We start from the raw sequence: 13013 nt of genomic DNA on the forward strand, positions 1-13013 counted from the left end.
CATAATCTCCCACATTTGATCTTTGGACCAGGTCTGAGCGGGGTACCGAATAACAGCGAATCGAGATTGGAGCACATCAAATGCCCGCTCGACATCCTTCCTGCAAGCCTCCTGAACTTCGCAAACCATGCGTTCTTGCCTCCTGCCGCAGGGTTTGAAATCGTCTTCACAAATGTCGACCATCTCGGATAGATGCCATCTGCTAGGTAGTACCCCTTGTTGTATTGGTGCCCATTGACCTCGAAGTTCACCGGAGGAGAATGACCCTCAATGAGCTTGGCAAAAACAGGAGAGCACTGCAACACGTTGATGTCATTGTGAGTTCCTGGCATACCAAAGAAGGAGTGCCAAATCCAGAGGTCCTGTGTGGCTACCGCCTCAAGCACCACACTGCAACCGCCTTTGGCGTCTTTGTACATCCCCTGCCAACCAAATGGGCAATTCTTCCATTTTCAATGCATGCAGTCGATGCTTCCAAGCATCCCAGGAAATCCTCTTGCTGCATTCTGGGCTAGAATCCGAGCAGTGTCTTCCGAATTGGGTGTTCTCAAGTATTGTGGCCCAAACACTGCCACCACTGCCCGACAGAACTTGTAGAAACACTCTATGCTGGTGGACTCGGCCATGCGCCCATAGTCGTCGAGTGAATCACCGGGAGCTCCATATGCAAGCATCCTCATCGCTGTCGTGCACTTCTGGATGGAGGTGAATCCAAGAGCGCCAGTGCAATCCATCTTGCACTTGAAGTAGTTGTCGAACTCCCGGAGGGAATTCACAATCCTGAGGAAGAGCTTTCGGCTCATCCGATAACGGCGCCGAAATATTTTCTCGCCGTGAAGTGGAGCATCGACGAAGTAGTCGGAGTAGAGCATGCAGTAACCTTCAAGACGAAGCCGGTTCTTTGCTTTCAACCGCCCCGGCGCCGAGCCACCTCGCCGCGGCTTTTCATGGCTCGCCAGCAGCTAGGCGAAGGCAGCGAGCACCATGAGATGCTCTTCTTCCTGGACGTCGGCCGCGGCTTCCTCCTCCAGCAGCGCGGCGAGCTCTTCCTCGTCACCCGAGTCTATCGCCGAGACAGGAAAAACACCGAACACCTTGCGCTCGGTGGGCGTGTACCCGCCGCTAAACCGCGCCTCCGCGGCCGGAAACGGCGGCCGGAAACGCCCAGCTGCTGTGGGAGGAGCTGCCGCGGCGAAGCGCTGCTATTTTCCGGCGGGGAATGGCTATCTAGCGGAGTAGGGCGGCGGCCGTCGCCGGGATATAGCTAGTGGTGACCGAGGGCGCGGAGGGTGCGAGGCGAGTCGGGAGAAGAAAACCTTGACTTTTCCCCTGTCGGTGTGGGCCAGGCGTGCTTTTCCCTAACGCCGGAGCCTCCAACTGCTCCCCAGCGCGCCGGGTTCGGCCTATGACCGCCTGGCGGAAAAAAGGTCCGAACCGACGATTTTCGGCGTCCTGGGGGCGCGATTGGGCCCTTTTTTCGACGCCGACGCCGAAAAAGTGGCCTGGGGGGCCTGTTGAGGGCGCGGCTGAAGATGCTCTAAAGGCATCTCTAACACGAACTTCTTCTGAAAATGGACATTGATATTTGTCTGCAGACCATTTTAAACTGGTGTCCAGACATGGATACGGGAGCCGGTCTTCAAACCCTATATAATTCAAATGTCCGCAACTGTTTACTTTTGAAAAATTGTTCGGCTTCCGCCATCACCACGCAGCTTCCGCCATGCAGCAGCAGCGCTTCCGTCAAATTTGGCTTCCCCCATCGAGGCCATGCACACAAGCATATACTTCCTCCGTTTCTAAATATTTACCTTTTTAAAAATTTCAAATGAACTATCATATATAGATGTATATAGATGTATATAGACATATTTTAAAGTTTAAATTCACTTATTTTACTTCATATATAGTTATTTATTGAAATCTTTAATAAGATAAATATTTAGAAACGGAGAAAGTACATCATACGCCATGCAGCCTTCCACCATGCACACAGGCATGCACATCGGTTTCCGTCATGGCATACATACACTGCCATGCACGCGAGGCACACATATGCACATGTGAACTAGTTCAAGGTATGTTGCAGTTTTTTTTCTGGACAGGCGAACGTTCGAACTTTCGCAAACATCCTGCAGACCTCTAGCACGGTTCAATAAACCCACGATGATAGTGAACCAATTTGTGGTTGGATAGTTAGAGGGATAGTGATAACCCTAGCCAATCAGGATTAAAGTCCTGGATTTATTTCAGGATTTTCAACGATGTGATTTCAGTGGGAGGAGACGTTTCCGTCGATAATGAGATGCCTACGATGATTTTGTAAATCTGAATATGACATGCCGGCTCAGTCTCTCGAAGATGTTTATAAAAAAAGTGTGTGTACGTTCATAGAGATGAATGTATACGCGTACATATGAACGTTTTCGTCTCGACTGTGTTATTAAAAGAAAAAAGAAAAAACAGACCCACGAGGATAGCCCTGAGCCCCTGATCCAGGTCAGCTCAACCCCCAACGGCCGAATTGACACGCGTGTCGTTGCCGCTTCCGAGAGCCAGATCCAAGCGGTCCGCGTTTGCCGTCAATGTCGCGGCCGACGCCCGTCGCCCGCTCGCGCCACGCTTCGTCCTCCTCATGCTCTCGCGCAAGAGTACGTGGAAAGCCTAGCCCAACCGGCACCGGCAGCAAGGGTCCAGCTGGAGGGGACGGTCTAACTAGCAGCTACGCAAGCGTGAAGCAGCGGTCCATGGCGAGCCCGACATCAGCTGCGACTCCATCCTCCACCGTGTGATGCAATGCGCGTGCCGAAATTCCAACAATGTCCGACTTTACTTTAGCTCCTGAGCCAGCCAACATCCATGTCCAGGTTCGGCAAAATTGACAAATTTGACCTATGAACAAAATCAAATCACAGAATGAACTGTCCGTAAAACTATTTCATGCGGCTGACCTTTTTGTGTGACGCCCAACAAGAAGGCGTCACACTACACTGTGCAACGCCTCGCAGATAGGCGCTACATGCCTGGCCAGCGTCGCACCCATGTGATCCAAAAATTACTAAGTCAGTGTGCAGCGCCTGAGAGCTAGGTGCCACACTATACAGTGTAGCGCCTAGCTTCTAGGCGTTGCACTAGTGGTTGCTTCATTTTGTAGTGCAACCACTAGTGCAGCACCTGAGAGCTAGGCGCCACACTTTACAGTGTAGCGTCTAGCTCGTAGGCTCTGCACAATGACTTGGCAATTTTTAGGCAGTTTGGGGTGCAACGTTGGCCAGGCGTGTAGCGCCTATTTGTGAGGCGTTGCACAATGTAGTGTGACGCCATCGTGTCGGGTGTCACACAAAAAAGTCAGCCGCGTGAAATAGTTTCACGAGCAGTTCATTCTGTGATTTGATTTTGTTCACAGGTCAAATTTATCAAATTTGCCTCAAGGTCCAGAGACTGCCGTGTATGCATCAAGTTGCGGAAAATTGTAGGCCTAACAGCACCGCTGAAGCTGAGAACGGATTTTCTACTGTGCATGGGATATCTCGTGCATGCATCTTTCTGATACATACACTGTTGTTGTGTACTACTATACACAGTATATCCCGTTCCACTTCTCTCTTTTCACTCAACCACTCCATTCTTTTTCATTTGATTTTCATGTTCATATATTTTTTTGGTCAAAAGTACGATTTTTGATATCTTTGCATATTTGGGTTCTTGGCGACAAGAGCTACTTAATGAGACCATTGTTGAATATATTTCAAGAAAAATGATTTTTGAATCTTAAAACATAATGAGACTTCATGAAACCACACAAAATTATAGACATTTGTCTAGCATAATGTATCGAAATGTTACATATGAATTTATTGCGTCCCAATGTCAGGGATCTTGGTAGCACTTGGTAAATTTGTTTCAAAAATAATATTATGAGTTTGTATTTAACATGTATTCTTATGAAGTTATAGTAGGGTTTTTCATGTTCTGGAGTGCATCACTTTGTCACATAAAGTTTTACACAAATATTCGAAACATTTATAAACTAGACTCTCGGTTCAAAAGATAAAATGAATTCAAACTTGAAAATAAGATGGGAAAAACATGGGTGGGTAGAACATGGAATAGACCGCACAAAGCTAGCTACGGAAAAAGCTGCCAGCATTGATGGAGGAAGTGGGGACGCATATGCATGTAATTAAATCTCCAACTAGATCAAGGGCTGCATCATGCATGGGATATCCCGTGCATGGTTGATATGCTTTTCTCCGCTCAAGCTGCCACTTACAAGCCATCATCTCCATGAAGCTAAGCCCCTAAAACCCGAAGCATGCCGCGAGTCTTGACTCCTGTCTCAACTCTCGGTCCATCATGTGTTGGTAGCCGGCGCCCGGCGGTGCTGATGAAGAACAAAGATGGTGCAGTTGCCCGATAGAAAGAAGGGTAAAAATTCCATGGTCTCCGGTTGTTGTTGCATGCAATGCTAAAACTATAGTTTGCTTTTAGTTCTCCCATCTCTTGGTTTCTTGTTCTGGCTACTTACAATTGCGGGGACCATACTTTAGTTTTAGTTTGGTTCAATTATTTACAGACTTGAGTTGATACATAACTTGTGAGCACTGTTTTTGCGGGAAAAAAATCAATTTTAAACTCTGAATTCGTAAAGTTTGGGCAAAACGAACCCTAAGTCATAATCCCTATCGATTGCACGTTGGACTGTGCAGTTCTGATCTAAATCGAACCCTGGCAATGTTTGAGGCATAAAAACGATGACATAGCAAATGTCAACCGGGATTCGTCTAGCTGGTGGGCCTAGGAGCGGAAGTGTTGATCACGGAGCGCACCCGTCCTCCGGGTTGGGCCAGCCCATTTGTCATTTGTTTGTCAGCTCAACTTTTTTTTCTGTTACACAGCTAAAAAAAAGGTGTGCACAAGGTGATTAGAACTCCCGACCTCCTTTTTTGGCGCATACGGTACTAACCAACCAGGTCGCCTCACCTCTTGTAAATACATTATTCATTTTTCTTCTTTTCTTCTTTATTATGTTCGTGGAAGCTCCTTATACAAAGTTTTTTCATTTTTATCTACTGCGTGAAAGTTTTTCAATTCATGAACCTTTTTACAAAACTTGTGGACTTTTCAAATCCGTGGACTTATCTTTTCAAAATCCGTGAACTTCTTTTCAAAATCGTTGAACTTTTTCTAAACCCTAAAGCTGTTTTCAAAATTCGTGATCTTTTTTCTTTACAAAATCTGGTTCACAAGGTTCTTTTTTTCGTTTGCTATTTCCTAAAAGATGGCCACCGGTTTTATATAGTTTAAAATAATTCAAGCATTCAATTTTAAAAAAAATTTGCAGGATTTGAAAAAAAAATGCAATTTTGAAAAAAAAACTCAATTTAAAAAATCAAGAATTTAAGAAAAAAATAAAAAAGGAAAAGAAAGAAGACAAAGGGAACACCAGCAAGTAAACACAACACATGTGGTATCCCTGGTGTTTACTTGCGTCGATCGACAAAAATATTAGCGAATGTCCACATAAAATCAATGACATATGCGTGAGATGAGATTTTGCTAATTCTCATCTTGATGAGAATTATTAGCGAATCATGCAGCTAGAGGGATGCCCTCCCTATTTTTTTCTAAGAAACAAATATAGACCTGGTTTTTCTTTACCCTGGAGATCCGTTAAGTGCTGTAAGGCCTTGTACAATGGGAGATGCTTAGGGAGGTGCTTAGAAAAATAAACCGGATTTTTCTAAAGCACCGATGCCTATTTCTATAGGAGAGACGCTTAGTTAAGCGTCTATCCTGTATAAATAAGCACCGGTGCTTAAGAAAAGTCTGGTTTATTTCTCTAAGCACCTCTCCTAAGCACCTTTCATTGTACAAGGCCTAAGCCTTCTTACTTCGGTAGAGCCGCTCAGACGGAGATACACAGTGGAGGTATAACATAGGTGTAGCTTGGGTGGATATTTTCTACTCCCTTCCTTTCTAAATATAAGTCCTTTTAGAGATTCTAATATGAACTAATCTATATTCTAAAATAGTCAATACGTCTATGTTCATTCGTGTGTAGTCTAAATTCAAATCTCTAAAAAGACTTATATTTAGGAACGGTGGGAGTACCTTGGAGGGTTTTTACAAAACTACGTTCGAATTATCCAGTCCCTTGCATATTATCTGTTTGATAGCAACTCTGATCTTCACTGTCCTTTTCCCTTCATAGTAAAAGATTACTGCAGCAGCCTTTCTAGTAACAACCTTTTATTTATAAGTGAGCTCAAGTCATCCTCGGCTAGTCGGCTTCAAGCTATCATTAATTGTCTATCACTCAGAACCAAACTAAAGTAAACTACGATACTAACTATGCATGTATATGACCAGTGAGCTGAATTGACAGGCGAAGATCGATAGCGAAAACATTGAATGTTACAGGGTAAGAGACTAACCAAAGAATATACAGGCTTGCGATATGCAATCCTACGAGAGAAGCCATTATCTGTTCTAAATGGAGTACATGTACAGCATACTAATAATAACGTGAAAGTTAATACAGTAGTACACTCTTGCCATGGACTTTCCAGGAAATGAACACTCAAGTGTTTCTAATTCGTAGGCGCCATAGATACGCATGAAGGCAAGGCTATGCGTACGTGCAGCCTGCAAGAGTTTCTACCACAGTTCATTCGAATCAATTAACTAGTCCCCTTGCATATCATATTGTCACAAGTAACCGGCTTGATAGCTACCTTGACGTTCACTATCTTTCTTCTCTTGGTAAAATATGACTGCGGCAGCCTTCCAAGTAAAGAAAACCTTTGCTTCGCCCATACGCTTCACCTCCGATCCTAGTGAGCTCAAGTCCCTTTCGGGCCGGGGTAGATCGATAGAGCTACGTGTGCACATACGCACGACCATTGACAGGCGGTAGAAGGTAGATGATAATGAAATTAACACTGGGAGTTTCAGGGGCAAGAAATTATCATAGGATACTTGAGGGTCGCGGTCGACGAACCTACCACTAGTAGAAAAAGGGGGTTTTGTTCGGGCCTGGCCAGCCCATTAGTCCCGGTTCTGCCACAAATCGGGACCAATGAATGCATTCGTCCCGGTTCTTTAGCCCAGGGGCCGGTCAGAGCCTCGTGGGCATTGGTCCCGGTTCGTATGGACCCATTTTTCCCGGTTCTAGACACGAACCGGGATTAATGGGCCTCGCTCCTGGCCCACAAACATTGGTCCCGACTCTTGGCTCGAACCGCGACAGAAGGCTGGGCTTTAGTCCCAATTCCAGCCACGAATCGGGACAAATGAGTTGCCTATATATATCCCATCGCCGGCGAGCAGAGCACTCCATAGTGCTCTGTTTTTTGCTGGCGGCGAGGAAGGGCATTTGGGTGCTCTAGCTCACCTCTTATGCATGTGAGGTGTTCGATGAAATGCCCGAGCCACACTAGTTAAGCTTTCTCATCTCGAAGCTCGACCTCCGAGCTCCATTTTTTCTGAGAATTGTCTAGGTTTAGCGGTCCGTCACGCCCTGTCCTCGTCTTCACCGCCGTCGATCGCCCGCGCCGATCTCGTCGCCGGCACCACCGTGGTGAGCCTCTTGTTCTTATCTTCTTTCTGAAAGAAAAAAAATCTTACTTTAGATAGATACTTGTCTAATTTTCTTACTTTTGACACACATAATTATATATAATGCACGCAGATGAACCAGCAATGGATGTACGGTGTCAGACACACCTCCGAGTACATTAAGGACGTGCATAAATTTCTCGAAGTGGTTGAGGCAAACAAGCAGAATGGTTTTATGTGTTGTCCATGCCTTGATTGTGGGAATACAAGGTCTTACTCTGACAAGAAAATCCTTCACACCCACCTGCTTTATAAGGGTTTCATGCCACACTATAATGTTTGGACGAAGCACGGAGAAATAGGGGTTATGATGGAAGACAGCGAAGAAGAAGAGGACGATGACAACTATGTGCCCCCTGAGTACGGTGATGTTGCAACGGGGGAAGCTGAAGATCAAGAGGAAGCTGAAGATCAAGAGGAACCAGATGATGTGCCCGATGATGATCTCCGCCGGGTCATTATTGATGCAAGGGGAAAGTGCGAAAGTGAAAAGGAGAAACTGAAGTTCGATCACATGTTAGAGGATCACAAAAAAGGGTTGTCCAATTGCGAAGATGGCAACACAAAGCTCGGCACCGTACTAGAATTGCTGCAGTGGAAGGCAGATAATGTTGTGCCTGACAAAGGATTTGAAAAGTTACTGAAAATATTGAAGAAGAAGCTTCCAAAGGATAACGAATTGCCCGACAGTACGTACGCAACAAAGAAGATCGTATGCCCTCTAGGATTGGAGGTGGAGAAGATACATGCATGCCCTAATGACTGCATCCTCTACCACGGTGCGTACAAGGATTTGAACGCATGCCCGGTATGCGGTGCATTGCGGTATAAGATCAGACGAGATGACCCTGGTGATGTTGAGGGCGAGCCCCGCGGGAAGAGGGTTCCTGCGAAGGTGATATGGTATGCTCCTATAATACCACGGTTGAAACGACTGTTCAGAAACAAAGAGCATGCCAAGTTGATGCGATGGCATAGTGAGGACCGTAAGAAAGATGGAAAGTTGAGAGCACCTGCTAACAGGTCACAGTGGAGAAAAATCGAGAGAAAGTACTGGGCTCAGTTTGCAAGTGACCCAAGGAACGTATGGTTTGCTTTAAGCGTGGATGGCATTAATCCTTTCGGGGAGCAGAGCAACAATCACAACACCTGCCCGTGACTCTATGTATGTATAACCTTCTTCCTTGGATGTGCATGAAGCGGAAGTTCATTATGATGCCAATTCTCATCCAATGCCCTAAGCAACCCGGCAATGACATTAATGTGTACCTAAGGCCATTAGTTGAAGAACTTTTACAGCTATGGAATGGAAACGGTGTACGTGCGTGGGATGAGCACAAACAGGAGGAATTTAACCTGCATGCGTTGCTGTTTGTAACCATCAATGATTGGCCCGCTCTCAGTAACCTTTCAGGACAGACAAATAAGGGATACCACGCATGCATGCACTGTTTAGCTGACACCAAAAGTATATACCTGGATAGATGCAGGAAGAATGTGTACCTCGGCCATCATCGATTTCTCCCGACCAACCATCAATGTCGAAAAAAGGCAAGCATTTCAAAGGCGAGGCAGATCACCGGAAGAAGCCTGCTATGCGTACCGGTGATCACGTACTTGATATGGTCTCTCATTTACACGTAATATTTGGAAAGGGTCCCGACGGACTAGCTGTTCCGAATGACGCTGAGAGACGCGCACCCATGTGGAAGAAGAAATCTAAATTTTGGAACCTACCCTACTGGAAAGAGCTAGAGGTACGCTCTTCAATCGACGTGATGCACGTGACGAAGAACCTTTGCGTGAACCTGTTAGGCTTCTTAGGCGTGTATGAGAAGACAAAAGATACACCCGAGGCACGGGAGGACCTGCAACGTTTGCACGAAAAAGACGACATGCCTCCAAAGCAGTATGAAGGTCCTGCCAGCTACGCTCTTACCAAAGAAGAGAAGGACATCTTTTTTGAATGTCTGCTCAGTATGAAAGTCCCGACTGGCTTCTCGTCGAATATAAAGGGAATAATAAATATTCCAAAGAAAAAGTTTCAGAACCTAAAGTCTCATGACTGCCACGTGATTATGACGCAACTGCTTCCAGTTGCATTGAGGGGGCTTCTACCGGAAAACATCCGATTAGCCATTGTGAAGCTATGTGCATTCCTTAATCCAATCTCTCAGAAGGTGATCGATCCAGAAATCATACCAAGGCTAAGGAGTGATGTGGCGCAATGTCTTGTCAGTTTCGAGCTGGTGTTCCCACCATCCTTCTTCAATATCATGATGCACGTCCTAGTTCATCTAGTCGACGAGATTGTCATTTTGGGCCCCGTATTTCTACACAATATGTTTCCCTTTGAGAGGTTCATGGAAGTCCTAAAGAAATATGTCTGTAATCGTGCTAGGCCAGAAGGAAGCATCTCCATGGGCCATCAAACAGAGGATGTCATTGGGTTTTGTGTTGACTTCATTCCTGGCCTTAAGAAGATAGGTCTCCCTAAATCGCGGTATGATGGGAGACTGACTGGAAAAGGCACGCTAGGAGCGGACTCAATAATATGCAGGGACGGGTATTCTTGGTCTCAAGTACACTACACAGTTCTACAAAACTCTACCTTGGTGACCCCGTATGTCGATGAACACAAGAACAGTCTGCGCTCCAAACACCTAGAGCAGTGTGACGACTGGATTACATGTGAACACATCAGGACTTTCAGCAGTTGGTTGGAAACACGTCTCAGAGGTGACAACACTGTTTGTGATGAGTTGTACTCGTTGTCCAGGAGACCATCTTCGACTGTATTGACTTACAAAGGATACGAGATAAATGGGAATACATTTTACACGATCGCCCAAGATCAAAAGAGCACCAACCAAAATAGTGGTGTCCGCTTTGATGCAGCAACCGAGAGGGGAAAGGACACATATTATGGTTACATAGTGGACATATGGGAACTTGACTATGGACATGATTTCAAGGTCCCTTTGTTTAAGTGCAAATGGGTCAATCTGTCAGGATGCGGGGTACAGGTAGACCCACAGTACGGAATGACAATAGTGCATCTGAACAATCTTGGGTACACTGACGAACCGTTCATCCTAGCCAATGATGTGGCACCGGTTATCTATGTGAAGGACATGTCTACCAAACCGAGGAAAAGAAAAGATAAGGAAGCGAATACATCATACGATGAGCCAAAGCGCCACATAGTTCTTTCAGGAAAAAGGGACATTGTGGGAGTGGAAGGCAAGACAGACATGTCCGAAGATTATGAAAAGTTTCATGAAATTCCTCCTTCAAAGTCAAGGCTGACCCAAGCATTCTGATAAACGATAACGATTATCCATGGTTACGGCACAATAAACAAAGCACACAAGTAAAGAAAAAGTGAAGACTTTCGCTCCATAACTATTATGATGATACCATGCCAACTTTCAAACTTTTCCTAGTTCATTTGAAACTCATGTTGTAATAGATGATTTTTCGTATGGAACCCTGATATCTCGAAAAAGATTGTTCGTTTTGTTGAAATGCTTTGAATGTTTTGTTGAAATGCTTTGAATGTTGCATTTTATAAACCTCTAGTATTATTGAAACTAAAATTATATAAAATTTATGCAACTAAAATTATCACAGTATTTTCTGTTCAAAACATTAAAAGCAAAAAGAATTTTATTGATGATGTGGCTTATAGCTCAATTGTGCATTTTGAACACACAAAAAGTCAGGAGTTCATAGAATTCTCATAAAAAACTTTTTTGTTACAAACTTTAATAGCAAAAATAATTATCATAAAATAAAGTAAATAAGTAATTAGAAACAAAATAATATAAACTTTAATAAAATATATAAGTAGAAACAAAATAAAATAAAATAAACTTTAATAACATAAATAAAATTTATGAAACTAAAATTATTAAAGTATTTTCTGTCCAAAACATTATAAGCAACCTCTAGTATTATTGAAACTAAAATTACATATAAAATTGATGCAACTAAAATTATCAAAGAATTTTCTGTTCAAAATAATTAAAAGCAAAAGGAATTTTCATAAAGAACTTTTTTTGTTAGAAACTTTAATAGCAAAATTAGAAATAAAATAAAATAAATAAGTTTTTTTGTTGTAAGTAGAAGCAAAACAAAATAAATAAAGCAAAAAAGAAAACAAAAAAAGGGAAAACATAAAAAATATGCCATCTACTGGGCCTCCACGGCCTGAATACGACTAGAAACTCATCCATGGGCCAGGATTCGGGCCCGCAGAAGGCCCAGTAGGCCATCAGGCATACCAGTGACAATTAGGTCTGAAAGCCTGCAATGGAGAGGAGCTCGAGAAGGGTGCGGCAGTGGGGCTTATAAACCACTGTGCGCCTCTCTTTGCTAGCGAGGTGGGACTAAACATTTGGGCACGGGCAGCACGAGGCCTTTGGTCCCGGTTGGTGCCACCAACCGGGACTAAAGGAGGGCATTGGAACCGGTTCGTGGCACCAACTGGTACGAATGCCCCCCTTTGGTACCGGTTGGTGCCACCAAACGGAACCAAAGGCCGCCGCTTCCCGCCCTTTGGGCTGCCGAAAACTGACCTTTGGTCCCGGTTCGTGGCACCAACCGGTACTAAAGGGGGGCATTGGTCCCGGTTTTGCCATGAACCGAAACCAATGCTCTGGGTATATAAGCTGGGCTTGTGAAAATTTCACAATCAGTTTCCCCCCGCCCTCCGCCGTCCCCGAGCCGCCCCCTGTCGCCGTCGCCCTCCGCCGCCCCCCGCTGTCATCGTCGTAGCCCTCCTCCTTCACCGCCGTCGCCCTCCGCCGCCCCCCGTCGCCGTCGTCGTAGCCCTCCGCCCCCCCCCATGCCGTGGCCGTCGCCCTCCGCCGTCCCCGCCGTCGCCCTACGCCCCCCGCCATCGCCCTTCGCCCCCCCTCGCCGCCATCCTCGGCCTCCGCCCCCCGCCGCCGTCGCCCTCGCCGGCCGCCCCCGATGTGAGCCCCCTTTTTTCATATATGTATTAATTTTTATTTAGATTGTTAGTAGATATCGATTTTAGTTTAGTGCATTTTAGGTTAGTGTAGAGGAACAAGTAAAATAAGGAAAAGGAAAAAAGATGAAGAAGGAAAGAAGGAAGAAGAAGAAGAAAAAGAAGCAGGAGAGGAAGAAGGAGAAGAAGAAGGAGAAGAAGAGTAGAGGAAGAAGAGGAAAAAAGAGGAGAAGAAGAAAGGAATAGAGGAGAAGAAGAAAAAATAGAAAATACTTCTCCTCTTTTTTTTGTTCTTTTTTTACTTCGATCTTCTCCTCTATTAATCATTTCTTCTTCTCCTCTTTTTTTCTTCTTCCGGACACCGCGGAGGTAGTTAATTAGTAGTTAAACTAGTTTATTTATAGTAAGTGCTTAATTA

Source organism: Triticum urartu, chromosome 2A, assembly GCF_056163025.1.
Source record: "Triticum urartu cultivar PI428250 chromosome 2A, HENAU_Tu73, whole genome shotgun sequence".
Lineage (NCBI taxonomy): Eukaryota > Viridiplantae > Streptophyta > Magnoliopsida > Poales > Poaceae > Triticum > Triticum urartu.